The sequence below is a fragment of the Rhinolophus sinicus genome, linkage group LG09 (genome assembly GCF_036562045.2).
Source record: "Rhinolophus sinicus isolate RSC01 linkage group LG09, ASM3656204v1, whole genome shotgun sequence".
NCBI lineage: Eukaryota > Metazoa > Chordata > Mammalia > Chiroptera > Rhinolophidae > Rhinolophus > Rhinolophus sinicus.
This window is the reverse complement of record NC_133758.1, coordinates 36,131,525-36,150,915: the sequence shown is the minus strand read 5'-3', so window position 1 is coordinate 36,150,915 and position 19,391 is coordinate 36,131,525. Positions and strand designations below refer to the sequence as shown.

General features: G+C 35.2%; 1 long non-coding RNA gene across 1 annotated transcript; it reads left to right on the top strand.

Annotated features, from left to right (window-relative positions):
• Positions 1 to 10,047: 10,047 nt before the first annotated feature.
• On the top strand, positions 10,048 to 12,731 carry LOC141573075 (uncharacterized). The gene is made up of 3 exons (XR_012498643.1): positions 10,048 to 10,151; positions 11,105 to 11,172; positions 12,546 to 12,731. It is a non-coding gene; the product is annotated as an uncharacterized LOC141573075 (long non-coding RNA).
• The last annotated feature ends 6,660 nt before the right edge of the window (positions 12,732 to 19,391 follow it).

Genomic DNA, 19,391 nt, shown 5'->3' with positions numbered 1-19,391 from the left:
TCCATCTGATTGTCAATAAACCTAACCCTAACAGCAATGTAATTTCCTTGTTGCCTTTTTTTTTCAGTGAAATAACAGATCCAGTCTCACCTTCTAATTCAAGGCAACCACTGGTGAGCAGTGTTCTCCCCAATCTAGAGCTTTTATTAAGTCCTTTATATGTCATTTCATTATTCTGTAAGACCAGCTAATTATGTATGATTTTCATGTAAAATCAATGAATTTTTGGACCATCAGTGCAGTTATTTATTTGTTTCTATGCAATGATTTTCTGGTCATAAATAATGCTGTTAGCATAAAATGATGGCATAGAAAACAAACTATGAGACTACCACTGATATGGCTTGCAGAATGATAACATCCAAATCAGAATCAGTTTCTATTCTAGGAATGACAAATTGCTTCCCCCTAAGGTGGAAGGCATTAAAAGCAATGAGCTTGTCTCCAGGTACTGTTTGTTCTTGACAGGGGGTTCAAGTGTGGTCACTGCTGCTGTGTATTAGGTTCTCACTGGGGTGGTAGACAGATCAGCTTATGTGACAGGATTTACATGTTGTTGAACCAACTCCTGCCAACATATTTCTATGAGCTTCTTGGCAGTTGTTCAACTAATTTATATCTGCTTAAGCTAGCTGATGTAAGTCTCTGTGGTTTACTATCAAGAATCCTGAGTGTCTTGGGCATTTGGTTCCCAGAATGAAGTAAAAGAATATCTCTCTTGTTATCTATGAAGGGAGACAGGTGCTTGCTTTCCAATGATTCCCATACAATGGGGGATTGTTCCAAAACAGGAAGGGTGTTCAGATGGTTGGAAGCCATATTTGTTTCCTATGGCTGCTATGACCAATTATGACAAATCTGCTGCCTTAAAACAACATAAGTTTATTATTTTACAGTTTGGTGGTCAGAAGTCCAAAATCAATTTCACTGGGCTAAAGTCAAGATATTAGTAGTGCTGGTTTTTCTCTGGAAGCTTTGAGGGGATAATTCATTTATTTTACTTGTCTAGTTTGTAGTGATTGCTGGTATACCTTGGCTCGCGGCCCGTTTCTCCATCTTAAAGCACATCACTCCAAACTCTGTTTCCTTTGTCATGTGACTTTCTTTGTGCCTCCCTCTCATAAAGACACTTATTGCAATTAGAACCCAACTGGATAATCCAGGATAATATCCCCATCTCAAGATTCTTAATGTAATCATATTTGCAAAGTTCCTTTCCTGTAAAGTAACACTCATCGGTTCCAAGGACTAGAACCTAAATATCTTTGGGGCCATTATTCAGCTTTCTACAGAAACCGATTCTACTCCAAGGCAAAAACAAAACAAAACACAAAATAAAACAAATAAAAAAGCCGAATCCCAAGAAGAACTTTGAATGTCTTGAGTCACAAATCTCTCTCTGAATCTAGGGGTAGATGGAAGATGGTCTCATCCAGTTCACATTCTCATAGAATTAATCTTCTTGGGAAATGGCTAAAATTTATGAAGCATTTAATATGTGCCTATTACACTAAGACTTTGCTTGTATTATGTCATTTATTACTCATTATTATCTTACAAGTAAGGAACAATAATTATCTACATTTTATAGATGAGAAAACTGACGAATAGAGAGGTAAATAACTGGTAACAAAGATACAGAGAACTGGGACATGAATCTAGGCGTTTTTATTCTGAAACTTGCATATTTAACCATGAAGTGATGCTAGGGTAAAAATGAAGGACAGGCAAAATGGAAAGATCTCCACTACTGTCCATGAGCATGCTATCATTCTATTGTCACAGGTTGAGTTCTCCTGAAACAGATACTGAGATGGAATTTGGGAAATAAGATGTTGATTAGGGATCAGCATCTGTGAAAATAGGGGGAGGGGAGCAGAATTGGGCAGAAGGAGAAGTCAAATTCTGATAAAGATTTAACAAAGCCTTGGTCAACTCAGTAAGGATCTGGAGCAAATTCTGCACATCAGATGGTCCTGCATTATCCTGAAATACCGTGTTTCCCTGAAAATAAGATGTAACCGGAAAATAAGCCCTAGCATGACTTTTCAGGAGGACATACCCTGAACATAAGCCCTAATGAGTCTTTTGGAGCAAAACTTAATATAAGACCCGGTCTTATTTTCTGGGAAACATGGTAGCTGGACCTTAATACCCTCACCTCATTCAGTCACTGATGTGGGCTTTTCTGAGAAGGATATGACCTCAGGCAAAGTGACTCTTAGCAGGTGAGGCAGACACTCAAGAGAGCCAAAGGTTGTCTGCTGAAATAAATTCTTATAGCTGGACAGAGAGTCCTTTCTTAGAGGAAGATCTGGAGTGGGGCACATCTCTTTGTCTACCATACCTACTATTTAGATCAGTTTACAACCTTGTCCATATATTAGGATAATGTGGGGAATTTTTGAAAAATACCAGTGCTAGGGTCGTATCCTTCTCTAACTAAATCTAAATCTCTAAGTTATGGCATAACATCAGCATTTTAATAGAATCCCTAGGATTCTATTGTGTAACCAGGATTGAGAATCATTAATAGAGAACAAGCCTAAGGACATAGGTTATTTTTTGGAACTTCCAAAATAAGGGAAAAAATTATCATTAAAAGCCACTGGGTTGTTGAGAAATTCATTTGTAATAAGGTATCTATAAACACACATTTTAATTAGTTTTTTTATAACTAGTTTTTATATTCACAGACATAAATAGAAACCTGTACAACATATACACAAATGATCATATAGCTTTATATAATTTTTGCTTAAGTATTTCCCTAAACCTGCTTGTATGGTATTGAAAGAAGATCATTTTTATCCCTTTGGTCTTTAAATAACTCTCTATGAAAAACTTAGTTGTTCAGCACCATAGAATCTTAGATGGATGAATTTCCAATTATCTATTTATAAATGAAATTCTGACCTCACTGCTGGAAAGGCCATGCCTAGTATGATCTCTCAGCCATATGGCTGAGAAAATGAAGTGGTAAGTTTATTCTTCTGAGATATATGTTGATGCCTCAGCTAATTAGTCTTTTCCAAATTTATGTCACTGTTCTTAAAAGACATGATACAGAGAAAAATCTATGGTATTTAGTTAATAATATACCAACTTATTTTGAAATGAAGCCAGGTAAATCAACTGGTAATCTTAATTAGGAGACAAATGAGTAAACCCTTATAATTCGGAATTATACAGAATAATCACTGTTGTTTTCACTTGAACTGGGATGCTTTCATAGCAAAGATTTAATTTATTTACAATTGTAATAATTATTTTAATTTTTAAAAAATCCTAATTATATTTTACTGGAGTGTGCAGCTCTGCTCCTATATTTCCTGTGTCTTGCGGTCTAGATCACTTTTATCTGTACTTAAAGATGTAACTCTAACTCAGATTTAGGAACCAATTCTGACTCAAAGATCTATGTGACAATGAAAGACCTAGCCAGTAAATTGCTGGTTTGGCATTGCTAACCTTGGTAGATAACATGCCTCCTCTCTTTGAACCCTTAACTCTGTGTCCATAGCCTAATACCAGACCAGATGCCAAGAGCTTACGCGGATTTGCTGTGACTGCCTGACACTTGAATCTTTGTAACAATCAGCCAATTCCCTATTTGGAGTAAGACTATTGAATCTTGGTCTTGGCACTGACTTGTGGTAAATAGATTGTTGTTTTTCTTGTCTTTCTGTTTTCTGACAAATTAATATTTTGAGTTTGAGGATGTGTTTTCACACTCCTATTTCTAAATGTCTATCCATGTCCTATATAACATTTTCTTATACTCAGACTTGGACCATCTTACTACGTCTTTTTGAACTCCTCAGTTTTTACAAGTACTATGTACTTTCCCAATTGTTAAGATTCGTTATCTTAATGTAACTTAAGACTTTAAACATCACTCTCTGTTGGCCCAGAATTTTACTTAGATATTATATATAAGTAGCAGATTGTAAATCACAAAATTATTATTTCAAAAAATATTACTATACATAGAATGGTTAACCCAATATATAATATAATATGAATGATTGGTAAAGCACAAAATGATTTTAAAAAAGAGCTCAGGGTCATTATGTTCTAAAGTATAATGTGAGTTTCTAGAAGATTGCTATTGCTAAATCATGAAGTATGGAACAGTAATCACTTACTGCTCATAACTAGTAGGTTGTTGGAAACAGAGGTAAAATATCTAATATAATTTGTATGGATAAACATCTTTCAAAGTTCTGTGCTTATTTTTTATTATTATTTTTTATAATTGGAAAGGTTTTTTTTCATTTTATGAATTTTTATCATTTTTTACAGTTTTTAAAAGATATTTATTACAATATATGATAGTTAAGTTTGTGAACTTGTTGCAATGATGGCCACAGAAGCAGAGTACAGGATCAGTAGGTGTAAGGAGATTATAATCTACATAGTAACTAAATATACACAAATAAAGAGATGGAAGTGGTAGAGAGAGTTCTGAATTGAAAGCCAAGAGACCTGACTCTTTGTTTCAAATACATCAATAACTGACCAGGGCAGTCCATCTCTTTGTACCTCTGTTTCCTCATTTATAAAACAAAGGTGTTATTAATTATGGTGAGGGGCTTCCAGCTGTGGCTTACATTTGTATTTAGTTTCACCTTATATTTATATGGTGCATTATGGTCTACAATGACTGTTTATTCATTTACCAAGTATGTAAGTTACTTAATAGTTATTAAGTGCTTACCATTTGTTATTTCCCTCCCTTGGACAAAAGCACAAATGTAACTAAGGTAAGTCCTTATCGATGGGACACTAACTACCAAGTAGGGGGAACATACAAGCTCTGACAATTAAGTTCGAGAACTTGTTGCAACGATGTTGCTACCCCTTTTTTAATATCAGAGGGATTATTCATTATAAATTTGTACCAACTGGACAAACAGTTAACCAAATTTACTATTTGGAAGTGCTGAAAAGGCTGTGTGAAAAAGTTAGACGACCTGAACTTTCCGCCAACAATTCATGGCTCTTGCATCACAACAATGCATCAGCTCACACAGCACTGTCTGTGGGGGAATTTTTAGCCAGTAAACAAATAACTGTATTGGAACACCCTCCCTACTCACCTGAACTGGCTCCCAATGACTTCTTTCTTTACCCAAAGATAAACAAAATATTGAAAGGAAGATATTTGGATGACATTCAGGACATCAAGGGTAATATGATGACAGCTCTGATGGCCATTCCAGAAAAAGAGTTCCAAAATTGCTTTGAAGGGTGGATTAGGCGGTGGCATTGGTGCATAGCTTCCCAAGGGGAGTACTTCGAAGGTAACTGTAGTGATATTCAGCAATGAGGTATGTAGCACTTTTTCTAGTATGAGTTCATGAACTTAATTGTTAGAACTTGTGTGTGTGTGTGTGTGTGTGTGTGTGTGTATAGCTATATGTATATATATGCATACATGGATAATCTTGCATGTATGTATCTATGTATCCATGTATCTATGCATCCAACTATGTATGTATGTATGTATGTATGTATGTATCTATTAATATCTATTATCTATCTATTATGTATTGCATACTGCAGAAAGACCACAGGAACACATCTGTAGTTAAGGTTGTGTTTATTGGTGCTTCTTACAATAAGAGAGACCATCTAACATGGGGAACAAGTAGAGGGGTGTTAGGAAGGGCTTGTTACAGGACTAAACCTTGTGTTAGGATTTTGAGTGTCTAGTGAAGCTTTGAATTGGGGTTCTCAGAAACTGGGGACATTCTTAATTTGTTATCTTAATAAATTTAATCTGGGAAGCACGAGGGACAGAATGAGACTAAAACTCTATTTGGTAAGGAAACAGCAGTCACTGATGTTAGCTAGGAGAATGCCACAGTTAATCATTTTTGTGGTTTGTTTTTTCTGCGCTTGTCTGTTTTATCTGTGTTCAGACATTGTCATGTAGTGGTCCTGTGTTTGTCTTGCTCCATCATAGTCACAGAGAAGTCTTTTCAGATCTTGGTGTTCTATGAAATGGATTATATTCATTAGGAGAAGCCATGGTCTAGCTGTGGGTGCCAAACCAGCTCCCAGCTGTCAGGACTTCTTTTTTTTTTTTTCTTTCTCTAAATATAGGTACATGTATTTGTAACCATATTTAGGACTATTTATTACATTATTGTCATGCTTTATTTTTATTGGTATTTATAATGATATTGGCATCAAGTTGGGCTATTTTAAATGTTGAGAGAAAATTAGAAAAGAGAAATTGGTTTAATATGTAAATAATTTAATAGCATCAATGATTGCTAAATTGTGTCTTTGTGTACTTTACAAACAAGGGTATCTTTGTTGTTTGAACACAGAAGAACGATGGGAAACTGCATCTTCAGAAATCATACAGTGACATATAGACATGAAAATTTAAAAAGACTGGGCTTTATGGGCTTTAACTTTTTTTAAGAAGTAATTTACTTGCGTGTACATCATTCACTGCATTGCCCTAATGTTCTTCACATCAATTGTACTGGTTTGGTAGTTTTCATTTAATTTGTAAATATTTTAGTTTTATATTTGGGTAAGAACTCAAACTAGTTTAATAATAAGAGGTACTTAAACTAGTTTAATTAAAAATAATTAATTAACATTGTGTCTATGAGAATTTTTTCCTTTTAAATATTTCTAAAATCATTTTATTAGACCAGCAGATGACTTGTTGTCACCTCAATACACCTGTGCTTCCTATTTTATGTGTTTTCCTGTGTTTTTGTGCTTTTTTTTTTTTTTAATTCTACTTGAGTGGGCCTTCCTTTCATTTCTATCTCTTGAAATTCTACACATCCTTCAAGGACCAACTCAAATGTCACCTGTTTTTTTCTCATTAGTTTAGTAGAACTTGAACTCTTCCTTCTCTGTGCTCTTATCACATCTTTATAGTAAAGGCAAAGCTCTGTCCATTTGTTCTGTTGAGCTCTATTTATGTGGGTAGCAGTCTGCTAACTTGTAAGCTCCTTGAGGGTAAGAAGCTCTATATTAATTATTACCTTCCCCATATTGTTTCATGTAAGTGTTGGCATATATAACTCACTAAATAAACATGATTTGGCATAAAATTCAGACCATTCAATATTTCAAAACTACTAGGATTTTAGGAAAAGTTGCAGATGTCAGAGTATTAATTTTGAAATGAAAAAGATCAAGGTGATTTAATAAACATCGAAAAATATAATGAGATAAAGGAAAATCTGCTCTTTATTTGAAATAATGGTAAGAACTATTTTTGTTATAGCAAATACATTACATGTTGACTATATGTCAGACATTTTGTGAGCACTCAATTTGTAAAAACTTGTTTAATTTTCATATGACCCCTATGAAGTAGGTATAATTATTATTTCCATTTTACAGATGAGAAAACTGAGGCATGATGAAGTTAAATACATCGTCCATAGTCACATAGTTACTAAGTAGTGGAGTGAGTTTCCAGACCTACATTTTGCTCCACAGTCAACTGCATAATTAAATTGTAAAAATACAAATTCTATTTAGATATAAGTTTACATTCAAATGTCAAAGATGTCAGGTTCTGGAAATGATTTTTAGGGTACATTGTAACCTTTGCTAAGGTGCCTGGAAGTAGATGAGCAGGAATATTCTTATTCACAGCCACGTTTTTAAGAGTACCCATGTTTTATAGGTTCCTTAAAATTAAGACATTTAATGTTTCTACATATTTCCTACATGACTATTTTAGAAAAATAATGATAACATTCAATTAAAATGAATGTGCAAAGAATATTCTGTGAAGTAAGTATGAAAGCCCAAAATGCTTAATGCTGTCACAGAGTTAGAGGTCATGATTAGTCCCTATCAGTTCATAAAGGAGTTCCCTTTGATGGAATTTTATAACACTATTTCTAGTTATGTGGCAATCCTATCTATTCACATAACAATCTAAAGCTTTGTTATAATCATTTGCGACAAATATACTGGACCCGAAAATTTACGGTTTATTTCCCCCCACATCCAACACAGATGACTAACTTTTAAGAAGCCTGAAATTGTATTAGACACTTCAGTTATTCAATGACAAAAATGTTCCAAGAAAGATGATAAAGGCCTTTTTCATGTTTGACCTGTGACTCAATTTTGCTCATTTTAAAAAATAATTTGTTTCCATGTTATGTTCAATAAATTGCAGATGAGTCATATTCATCAAAATAAGCTTAACTGGCATGTAATAGGGAATCCGGCCAGAACATTTTTGAGATGCCCAAATCAAGAGCAAGTGAAATTCATGGAATGCTCCTCTTCTGTACCAAATCACACATGAATGCATAAATTCACTAAAGACTGAAAAACAGAAATATGATTAGAGAAATCTGAGTTTTCCAGGGACATAGCAATAACTGGCTCACACTCACAAGAAGAACAGATAACTAATGGATAATTTAAAGGACCAATAAATATAAGTGATTTCTCTAGAAATTAGGCCAATTCCAATTTACATAGTGTGGCTGTTAGAGTTGAAAGCTAGTTCTAGTCATAATCTAAATGATATTCAAATCTAGTGTCCTCAATAAGCATTAAAGTAAAATATTAGCCTTCACCTGTTATAAAACTATAAGGATTGGCTTTGTTATTGATTCTTTTCCCTGTAGCTTTGCATCTAAATTAGGAATCATCACAAATATTTAAGAATATTCCTCAAATTTTAAATAGCTATCTTTAAATGAACATTAGGGGCAGGAAAAATGAGAGCTAATAAAGTTACTTCCTCAATGCCTTGTGGTTAATTGTTTGAAATATGATCCAGAACTCAAGCCTCCTGATATACTGGATGGGGTTACTGCTACCACATTCTGTGTATGCCATCTAATTTACAGACAAAAGATGAAATCTCAGTTAAGTAATGTAATGTTTAAATTGAGTGAGCATTTCAGTTTAGGATAACAGATTCAGTACTTTTTCACTTCTGATCCATTTTAGAGCCCACTAAAATAACATTATATATACACGAAGGTCAGAAATTAAGTTCACAAACTTTCCACTGTGCACTTACACAGTCGAAAGTTCACGAACATAATTGTCTGACCATTGTGTGTGTGTGTGTGTGTGTGTGTGTGTGTGTGTGTGTTAAACACAATGAAGAGAATAGTAAGAGGCTGCTACCAGAGATGGGATATTTCAACACAGTTTTAGAAGTTAGAAAGTTCTTGGGAGAGTATTGATGGAGAAAACACAGCAGAGAATATCACAGCCAGAATATTTTAGGGAAAGCTATAGTAGCAATGAGACTGACCTGCTGTTAGAAGAAGCATGGAGCAAGCTTTAGGAAATGGTTGTAGTAGAGAAAGATTTTTTTAAAATGAGTTGAAAATAAAGGAATTAATTGAAGTTCTTTATATAGAAATATTGGTTCCTCTATATTCCAGGGATTTACCAGGCATCCCACCAACAAACAATGACACTTTATCTAAATATAATTTGGGTAAGACTTAAACTTACGGAATGGTTATTATACCCAGAGTAGTGCTGCCATCTGAAGGTCCACACATCTGATAAATGGAAGCCTGCTGGTGAGATGTCAGACAAACCTTCCAGAAATGTTTACCATGCAGAATAAAGGATAAGAAGGGCACCTATCATTTCACCTAGTAGCAGAGGATGCTTACGTTCTCAGTTTTTATTCTTAAATATTGGGGAACCAACAATAACACGTTGCAATATGGTTTTTCCATGAAGCCGATCCTGAGATAGAGTATCATGAAGAAGTTCATGTGGAGTGCTCTTGGGATCAACATCTGTAGGGCAGAAAAAGGTAGCAGGATTGGATAAAGGGAGAACTGTGGCTGTGACACAGTTAAAACAAGGACACAGCTGACCCTGCAGGGAATTTTGAAGCTTGGATAATCCTTCCAAGGTTCTGGATCAAGGACTCCGTGTCTCTATGTTCCACTGTTCATTAGATGTTGCATGTGAGCTGTCCCAGGAAAAGCACATGACCTTTGGCTAAGAATAACACCCAGCAAAGGCAGGTCAAGCAGTGACCGTCAGCTGAGAGTGGTCAGCGGACAGCCATTCCAGCAGCTGGAAGAATAAACCCTTCAATCTTGACAGGGATATCTGAATGGCACACCATAGCATACTCCAAAATCACAGATGTGAGAGAAAAGGTCAGTATGAAAGAGAAAAAAATTAAATAAAATGAAAACTACTAACCTGGCATTAAGAAGAAGAAGGAGGAGGAGGACGAGGAGGAGGAAGAGGAGGAGGAGGAGGAGGAGGAGGAGGAGAAGAAGAAGAAGAAGAAGAAGAAGAAGAAGAAGAAGAAGAAGAAGAAGAAGAAGAAGAAAAAGAATTTGTGAAATAGAAGGAGTAAAAAGCCAAACTCTAACATTGTCTAAGAGATGCAAAAGACCATTATATCAATAAAGCTAGTATCGGATAGCTGTAAAAGCTACATTAAAACAAGAAAAAGTTGTTATATATTAAAAAGTAATGTGAAAATGTATATAAAAATCCAGTTAAAAATTACGAAACAAGTTCAGCAAATGTTTAAGGATGTAGAGAAACAAACAAGAGGCCAAAAACAGGTAAATAGGTGAACAGCCACTGTAACAATAATTAAAAGGAGTAGAGAAAGAGAGAACAGATAAAATGGAAAAAAAATCAGGAAAATAACAGAAGATTTTCTTCATAGAAAGGCACATTATTCACTTTGAAGGGCCTCTTGATACTCTAAAAAGTCTCTTCAGGGTGGTTCAGGGAGTGGGACATTGGATTCATAGAGACATAAAATCCTAGTACACTGAATGTTTAGTAGCTATTAATAATGTAGACTGTTTATCCGAGTTTAGATTGCACAGTCAATTTAAAACTAAGCACAGAAAGTTTGATTAAAGTTTCAGAATGGGAAGTAAATGTTAAAAACCTCAATAATGTAAAAATTAGAGCATAGCTGACTAAGGTGGGATGCATGTCTGCTGTTGGATATGAGCTGAAAGAGTCTAAAGGAAGGACAGGAAGAATAATCACATTTTACATGATCTTATACAGATGGGAGTGTCAAGTTTGCAGTCATTTTTACCCTAATTATAAAATAAGTTAGCCTCTTACTATTTCACAGATGCTGGCAGAAAACCCAAGACTCCTGGATCAGAGACAAAGAACGTTTTACTCCCAGTACAGCAAGCAGTGAGTGGGACGTTTGGGTCGATTTTCCTTTCCTCCCTAGTACCACATAGATGGATCTAACAGGATGCTGGGCACACAGTGGGTTTGCATCACAGGCGAGGGACACTGAGCTTGGTGAATCCATATATTTTATAGGAGGCATAAAGCAAAACTGCTCTTTGCTCCAAAGGGAGACATTAACTCATCCCTCAAGGTTGCTCTGGTAAAGAGCAGTCAGGGCCTTGCCTTCTCGGCAGAACAAACAGAAATGTAGGATGAAATGTAGGAAGACTCTCTCACAACAGGGAATCAAGACACTAACTGAAGTTAAAAAACAAAACAGAAAAACAGAAAATAAAAGTATAACCCTATCAGTTAAAATTCCAAATGGGAACAATAGAATCACCAAAATTCATAATGTAACTCTCAAACAGTGGGAGGATGAAATCAAATGTAATAAATCCCAGTCTTTCATAACTGAAAATTAATAAATATGGTCTCAAGTTAACAAATCTGGAAAACATAATAAAAATGTATTATTTAGAGAAGAGGAGGCAGCCATCTACAAGAACTGAAAATATAAATGTTTAAGAGATTTATTTTAGAGTGAAGTTGAAGATGTCAGAGAAAGGGTAGTTTTGGTCCTGTTGTACTATTTAAGCTCTTAATATGACCATGGCTGTGTGTGTATATCTGTGTGAGTGAGTGTGTGTGTGTGTGTGTGTGTGTGTGTGTGTATGTGTGTGCACACGCATGCATGTGTTTTCTTGAATGTTATACGTGATATACTTTTCAAGTAATTATGGTAAATAATACTAGAAAAACCATCTTCCATCAATTACAAGAGAAAACTAAACATGTCAATTACCAAAGTCAGAACATTCAAGATGTTAAAATTAACAAAATAAAGTAGTAGTTTAGAAAAGAGTCAAGTTTTATATTCAGTTAGCTGAGACTCCCTACTTCCATTCAAATTAGGAAACAATAAAAAATATCGATTTAGCAAGTATTTCTTCAGTGTCTGCATGCTAGACAACATTTTTGGTGACAAAAATGCAAGCTAAATCTTCCAATAATGGAATTTCAAGGTTAATAGAGAAAAAAAGGCATATAAACCAATAATTATAATACATCATGTCATTTTCAATATCTAACTTTTTTATGATTATCTAGTTGTATTTTAATTTAAACATCATTTTATAATATGAAGTTTAAAATGCAGTCCCAAATCACTTTCTTCTTTCCATAAGAAAGAAGTATAAAATGTTCCAATGCTAAATTTGGCTTTATACAGCTTCGGTTATTAAGAAACTGGGTAGAAAATTGCTTGGGAAAAAATAAATGTCTGCTCATTTACATTTTCTTAACTTCTTTTTTGTCTCCTTTCACTCCAGATAAACAGAAAAATTAATTCTCAGACATTCCTAAAGCTCTTCTGGGCTCTAAATTACATCAAGTTGGAAGTTTCTTCCTCATTACACTACTTCTTCCCTGCTGGCATTGTCTCTTGTCTCTGTCACTTGTCTATAGCATGTGCTGTTTGTCTTCCCAATTAAATTGAAAATCCCTTATGTTTATCATTCAGCAAATTAAAAAAAAAATCTTGGATTTAAAATGCTAATTTGCATAAAAGTATGTGTGAATACTATTAAGCAACATTGCCATATTTAATGAATATTTCAACAATCGGAAATAGGAAGCTTATTAAACAGCAGCAATTTTACAAAATTATATTACAACATGGTCAGGCTATTATTATCTATTAGATTACATATTTAAATGCAGTAAAAATATTTCTGTATAATTGTGCATTAGAAATTCTATTATTAGAGGAGAAGCTAGTGAGATTGTTTGGTGGTCACATAATTCATTAATTGAAATCAATGCAAGTATCTCCTTACTGTATATGACTATACCAGACATTTCCAGTACTATCTAAAATTCATGTAACTAATATAAAAATAATTGTGGAACATGACCATATTAAGTACATGTTAAGTAAATAAGGGCAGGATATAAATTATATTCACATTATGACTGTGACTGTGTAAAATATATATTGATGTATATAAACAAATACCGAGACTACATAAAATGAAGAATTGCATTTCATAGCATTGATTAGTGACTTTCTTTAGATTTACTAAACTTTCGATAATACTGTTATATTGTCTTTCTAAATAAAATTTACGTGCTTGTTGCAGAGCACTGAATTGTGTGATCCTTTCGGGGGGAAATAAATCAATTCCTCACTCTCTCTCTCTTTTTGTTTTCTCTCTCTAGTCAATCAAAAGATAGAAAGGCTATACGTTAGAAGAAATGTTTCTTCTAATTATGGAGAATTCATGTGGTAGAAATTTTTAGCTTATGGACAGTTCCACATCTTTGTGGCTAAAAGTTAAAAATTATAAAGTGCAACAAACTTTAATCTGTTTTAGCCAGCCTCCATTATGGTCCCTAAAGAGCTCGCTTGCTGATATGTACACCCTTGTGTAGTCCTCTCCCATATTGAACCAGAGGTGGCCAGTGTGACCAATAGAACACAGTGAATGTTATACTGTGTACCTTCTGAGGCAAGATCACAAAAGGCATTATAGCTTCTGCCTTGTTCTCTTGTTCTTACGTTCTGAGAAAAGCCAGTAACCATACTGTTGGGTCGTTGGAATTAATCCCGGGTCGTTCCCAAAAGGGGAAGGGATTCATAGACAGCCTGAAATGAGGAGAACAACGAGAAATTTTTATTAAAGTCAGGAGGTAGGAAGCTAATGGCAGTGTCTCGGGGAGACAGGTGCCCCGGGTAGGAAGGAGAGAAACACTGGCACAGAGGTTGCTGGGACAGAGTCTTGGAATAGACAACTGCACCTAACTTTTTCTTATGTAGGAAAGGGTAGGTAAATTTCCTCACAGCAGGAGATGTGACGTATAGACTGAGGTCACTTGATTGACATATGTTGGTTCTATAACTAGTTTCTTTTGTGCATGCTTTTACCCAGAATGCATATAAAAAACCCCACAGTGGGTGGGGCAAAGCCTTAATGTTAATTTTATTTTAATTGTATGATAATGAGACTAGAGTTCAAATAATGGACAGGTTGCATCAGTTTGCGCAGGTGTCAAAACCAGATTACTCCGGTTAGTGTCTTATGTCCCCTTTTTAAGAGTGTTTGGACGTCTTGATTTATTTCTCGGGGATGAGCCTGGGCACTTCCTGGGGAGGGGATGCAGGTCTGGGCAGTCCTCTTCGGGCACACTTTTATTAACCCTTTCGTGCCTAATCACGTACTATCAAGACTGTCAAACAACCGTGTGAAAGAGCCCAAGAGGATAGAAACTGAGGTCCCAGGCCAACAACCAGCATCAGCTTGCTGCCTGTGTGAGTGAGCCACCTACGTAGGAAGCAAATTCTGTAGTTTCACTACCTCAGATGACTACCTCAGATAACTGTAGCCAGTACCAATTTGATTTCAATTTCATGAGACACATTGGCCAGAACCTCCCAGCTGAATTCCTGGCTCACAGAACCCATGAGAGATTTAAAAAAAAAAGAAAAGAAAAAAAAAAAAAGATCTTTGTTGTTTTAAACCACTAAGGTTTAGGGCAATTTGACCCAAAATATAACTAAAATATAATCCATGATCTTTCTCTTATTTAGAAGCTGTTAGGAGCTCTGTGCTGCTTTTCAGATGCACCTGAAATGAGTTGCCATATATGTGACCAATAGAATAGACCTCTTCTAAAACAGGAGGGGAATTGTTAGATACGATTTGTTTGAGCTGGCCCTGGGATGCCCACCATGATAACTTTTCTTATCACTGATCACCTGAGGCAATAAATGTCAATTTCATCCTTTATTATTATTTGTTCCAGAATTGTTCATTCTGAAATTACAGGGAAAGAAATTTGAATGTATCCGTATAACAGAAAGGTAGCACACAAACCACTAGCCATTTTAGGACTCACTCTAAATGTTTCGTAATTGAATAAATCAAATGCTTTCTCATAGCCATTGTGTTTACTCAAGGCTTTAGTTTTTTTTTTTCTGTATAGATAACGAGAAAGTTATTTTCTTTTTGTCATTTAGAAGCATGATGCCTCAATTATTGTCTATGTTTATGAGTTTTTGTTCCTTCATTTGTTTGTCTTGTTCTTTTGTTGTTTTCAGTTCTATATATCACATATTAGTGAAATCATATGGTTCTCTACTTTTTCTATCTGACTTACTTCGCTTAGCGTGATAATCTCAAGATCCATCCATGTTGTCACAAATGGTACTATTTCATCTTTTCTTACCACAGAATAGTATTCCATTGTGTATATATACCACAACTTAGTTATCTATTCATCTATCAAAGGACATTTTGGTAGTTTCCATGTCTCGGCCACCGTAAATAAAGCTGCAATGAACATTGGAGCACACGTGTCTTAATGGATAAATGTTTGCAGATTTTTTGGGTAGATACCCAGGAGAGGGGTTGCTGGGTCATATGGTAATTCTATTCTTAATTTTTTGAGGACCCTCCACAAAAATTTGCCTTCCATAGCGGCTGCACCAATCTGCATTCCCACCAAAAGTGCATGAGGGTTCCTTTTTCTCCACAGCCTCTCCAACACTTGTTACTATTTGTCTTGTTGATGATAGCCACTCTAACTGGGGTGAGGTGATATCTCATAGTGGTTTTTATTTGCATTTCTCTGTTGAGCATTTTTTCATAGGTCTATTTGCCATTGGTATGTCCTCTTTAAAGAAATGTCTCTTCAGGTCTTCTGCCCATTTTTCAATTGGGTTGTTTGCTTTTTTGTTGTTGAGTTGTATGAGTTCCTTGTATATTTTGGATATTAGCCCCTTATTGGAGGCTCTGTTTGAAAAAGTCTTCTCCCATTCAGTTGGTTGCCTCTTTATTTTGTCAATGGTTTCTTTTGCTGTCCAAAAGCTTTCAAGTTTGATATAGTCCCATTCATTTATTTTAGCTTTTATTTTCCTTGCTTTTGGAGTCAAATTCATAAAATGCTCTTTGAACCCAAGGTCCATAAGTTTAGTACCTTTGTTTTCTTCTATGCAGTTTATTGTTTCAGGTCTTATGCTTAGGTCTTTGATCCATTTTGAATTAATTTTGGTACATGATGACAGATAGCAGTCCCGTTTCATTCTTTTGCACATGGCTTTCCAATTCTCCCAGCACCATTTATTGAAGAGGCTATCTTTTCACCGTAATTTTCTAGAATGAATACAGGCATCTCCCTCTTTCTGAAAGTTCACGTTAGGCCATTACTCTTTTTAAAAAACGAAAACATTAGTACCTGTTTTCACTAACCGAGAGAAATCCAAATATTTCAGTTTATGAAAAAAGCTTTTACAGTATTAAAGTAGATCTTTTGTAAAAGCGAAGTGGTGTTGGGCAAACTTTTGGAAATTGGGTGATACTCTTAGCTTTACACCATTTAGGCTTAGGAAAAGTTCAAAGAAACTCTTCACTTTTGGGTAGTGACTGAAACCTGTATTGAAAATGAATAATTATGAGAAAGTAATGTTAAAAAGAAAGACTAATAATTTATAAAATTATGACATTTTAGTGTTATTTATACTGATGCAATCTAGCTACCTGAAAAATATAATTTGGAGGTATAGGTTCAAGAGGCAGATTTCACAGTTTGAGTTTATTAATGTCAAAGCTGTGGATTCAACTGAACTGAAGTTATAGAAAATGTAACTTTAAAGATACGTGATCTAGCTATATAACCTTAGAAACTAAAAGTGAGATGACACATTTTAATGTTTACACCAAATAGAAAGCATAAACGGAAGCAGAAAGCTACCTGAACTTTTTTTGTTGATGCTGTGTGACTGATATCAAGGAGGACTTGGGATCTTTTTATTATCTAAGGCCTGTTTGTCTGTCAACTTTTCAGGAGCAAACTGACAATCATTGCCTCTGAAATATATTTTCTACGTTGTCCCCAGCTCCATTCAAATTCATTGTTTTATTTCACATTTGTTGGCGAAGGTATGCTCTGTAGCATTCATCAATATCTTTCCTATGCCAAAACCAAAGGGGAAAACCAACAGCTAAACGACAAGGCATTCTGGCATGTAAGTACATATTTGAAAATTACACAAATAATGATTGTAACTTTAGGCAGCTCAGCATTCAAGTTCAGAAATTGATGGTGCTTTTAATCCAACTTCAATCTGCTGCAGTGGCGTTGACTGACATTTCCACTGTCCTCACCATGTACTTCTGATAGTGTAGCTAATATTATAATAATATTTGAATTCCATGATCATAATTAACATGCCAACCACTTTGTGGAACTTTAGCATACACACAGTCTAAACCAACATTCCTGCTTCCATATGCTAAATTAGATACACTTTCCATATGGGATTCTTAAAAAATGCTTGATAAATTTAGGTTTTCAACAATTCCAAATCTTTAGAAGTCTTTGAGATGACAAAACGGCATTGTATTCCTGACTGTCCTTGATGCTATTTGACTTTGTTTTTCTCCTCTGTGTATTGCCATCTGGTCACTCAAACAGATTGCCTGTGCTCCAAAGTTTTATGACTTCTCTGTGAAAGCAGCTCCTCCAGATTTTTCATCCTGTAGGAAGCTGCTCCTCCTGCACACTTTCACTAAAGAGTTTAAAGGTCATACTTCAAATGTCGATTTGAGCCAGGACAATCAGTATCTTGAACAGACATCACAACACCCACTTCACTCTTCTGCACCCTTCCCTTTTACTCCTTACCAGAGACTCCCCAATCAATCCCATTTTCTCTTTTTCCTTCAGCAAAAAGTTCCCAAGCAAATTGATGCTTTGGACATCTACATCCTCTGTTTCATCAGATATTATGAGCTATGTCTGAATCTGAGTTTATGTTCAACTTGAGAGCTTACATTTCACAGAATTGAAAGCCACATTAATGTCAGAGGGGTTTCTTTTCTTATTTTTCTTTGCTAGCATGTGATTAATTGGAAATCATTTCCACATCTTTTATTTGACAATGCCATAGAGGTGAGTTAGAAATAGGACAAATCACACTGCGGATCCTCTGGTCTTGGTCTTGTTTAATAATTAATATTGAATAAAATAAACCAGGGAAAACGACCCATAAAACTACAGGCAACCTGTAGCCTAGTAGGTAGGTTTATGTTGAAGGGCATAAGACGGATGTTGACACGCTGCCATTCCCAACACATATATCATATTGGGAATTAAGTTCTAGATTTTTGGATTAGAACAACTTTATAAATTATTGAAATCTTCTCATGTAATAGATTATGAAAATAAGGGTCAGAAAGTGGTTCTATCCCCTAAGTCAGAATCCAGTTTTCTCTCTTCCACGAGCTGTGTAACAAATACTTTTATTTTAAATAAATGTCTGTTAAGTGCTTAGCTAATGTTGAACACTTCTAAGTGCTCTCCTTACATTTATTACCCTCATTTTGATATCCCTGTCCTTAGATATTAACTCTGTTGTTATATGTATAATAGGTTTATTGGTTTGCATGCAGGTTGGGATGTTGTAACACTTAGACAAAATCTATATCTATATCTATATTATATCTATACCTATACCTATATCTATCTATCTATCTATCTATCTATCTATCTATCTATCTATCTATCTATCTGAATATTTTATTTTCCTCACACAGGTTAGTGATATAGAGTTGAGAAGTTATGTTTGACCTGATTTTTCAGTGACCAAATTTCCTTTCATCTTATTGTTCTTCCATTTGCTAAAGTACGGGTTAAACTGGGTTGTGCCATGTCCATGTTCTAGTTCTGGTAAAGAAGGAAAAAAAATAGTAGTGAGCAAGCAATGTCTTCTTTAGAGGAAAAGAGAAAGTTGTACGCATTATTCTGCTCAAATTATATTGGTTAGAACCTAGATATATGGTCACAACCAGCTACAAGGGAGGATAGGAAATTCAGTCTCTAGCTGAATCTACAGGATGAATGACTAAACTATGTTACCGTGGAAGAAGGCGAGGTATGCCATCAGGGGAAATCAGACTTTTCATAGCATTTATATTAAAATGAGTACTTTGGCTAAGACCCTATGTGGGGACAGAGCCCCAGAGAGCAGTTTCCAGGCTCTCGGCCTCACATAGAAAGGTGCTGGCTCAGGTAGTAGATGGTCATCGGCTATGACTAGTTGGCCATCAGCTGTTGCTGGTTAGCCATTATCCACTGATATAACTGCCATGGCTAAGCTAGCAAAGTGTCTGGCATGG